Raw genomic sequence first — 1,840 nt, forward strand, 5'->3', positions numbered from 1 at the left:
TTGTTGAAATTTTTGAATTTAAGGTTACTATATTTGTTTGTGATTTTTTGGGGTTAATTTTTTTTTTTTTCATATTTTTTATTAATCAATTACTCATTTTCGGGATTTACCGAAAATAAATAAAAATTAAAAAAATTGTTGAAATTGTTAAATTTAAGGTTACAATATTTATTTGTAAAATTTTAGCGTTAATTTTATATATTTTTTCCTATTTTTTATTAATCAATTACTAATTTTCGGGATTTATCGAAAAAAATAAAAATTTAAACAAAATTGTTGAAAGCGGGTTGGGTAGTTTATTTTAAAAGGGGGTTGATTTATGGGTCAGATTAGGTGTTTATGGGCTCGAATTTTTTAGGGGAATAATTGATCCCTTTCAATTTTCATATAAATGTCTTGTGGTAAAGTCAAAATGACATGACAATTCCATGTGGCATTTAAAGAAATGAAAAATGAGCTGGATATGTCCAGCAGGCCAACTAACGTCCATAAGGGCATATTTAGACCAAAAGTTGGACGGCTAGGACATGAGTGAGCCAAACTTTAAACGGAGGATATATCTAAACCTTTTCGAATAGTTTAGGAGCATATTTGACCCTTTACCCATAAATAAATAAAAATTGTGATTCAGAACTCATAAACTGTTGTGGCCTGCCCTACACATGATAATCATTTGAGTCAAGGTCTATAATAAACTTAGTACTATAAATATAAAACTTTAGGAAACTTTTAACATCAGTGGGTGTGATTGTCAAAAGAGAAAAAGCACTTAGCACAGTTTGGTATTTGCTTAGCATATTGGTAATTGTATAGCAGCTAAGTATTCTGCAATATATGAATGCAAATTAATACCTAAAATGAATTGATACCTGAACTTGTAATGTTTCGTAAAGTTCGTCCTTCCGTGAGCTCGATTTTTCATTTTTCATATTGTTGTACTATTATTATTTCTTTAATAGTGTTTACTGTTCATATTTTATTGAATACAGATTTAAACCAAATAACAGAATCTACTTAGACATGTGTGAGTATAGAACTTAGTAAGGTCCTTTCTTTTGAAGAATTCAGTAACAAAATCCATATGACATTAACATCTCCTCTTACGTATACACACCAAAGGGCATCAATATTATTGTTCATATTTTGTGTACGAGATTTTATTTCTACAGTAGAGAATAAAAGTAATGTGAGTACCTTTATCAGTATTAATGTGGTATTTCAGATTGAGAGTGACATGATATTCATTGTCTACTAGAATTTGAGTATGATATCCAAGTTTGAATCTTGTGTAACCATTTATCTTGCTCATATTAACACAATGGTAACACACATGCATAACTTGGTTAATGCTGACGGTTTCCTTGGAGTTAGACATTGCTTAGTTTTGATATGTAGTTTTGACAGGATCATTTTGCTAGTATATATATATATTCTCTGTTCTGCTTGATCCTATATCACTGATTTCTTCTTTCTCCTTGTCCGACTTATCATTGTTAGTCTCATTGGTATTGGTTCTAGAATGCAAAGAGCTTTCCTCTCATTTTTTGCTTTTTGCCTGTTGATGAGTTTTTTTCATTCTTACTACTAATCATACTTGGCCTTAGAAGTGGCTTCCCAATTGAGATCAACAAACAGGTTGATGACTTGTTGGTTTTTATCTCTACAGGGACACTGTCTGGGTGAACTTCTTGATCACCATGGTTTGTACACCTTTTGACTTACGTGGCACTCCACGTAGTTGAGGCGTGTGGGAGATGTTTGGATGCCACATAAGCCAAAAAGATTTTAAATATTACAAAAAAAATGAGTTCGGGAGGTAATAGGACAACCTTAGTTTAGT

This window comes from Solanum tuberosum, unplaced genomic scaffold, assembly GCF_000226075.1.
Source record: "Solanum tuberosum cultivar DM 1-3 516 R44 unplaced genomic scaffold, SolTub_3.0 scf00146, whole genome shotgun sequence".
NCBI classification, from domain to species: Eukaryota; Viridiplantae; Streptophyta; class Magnoliopsida; order Solanales; family Solanaceae; genus Solanum; species Solanum tuberosum.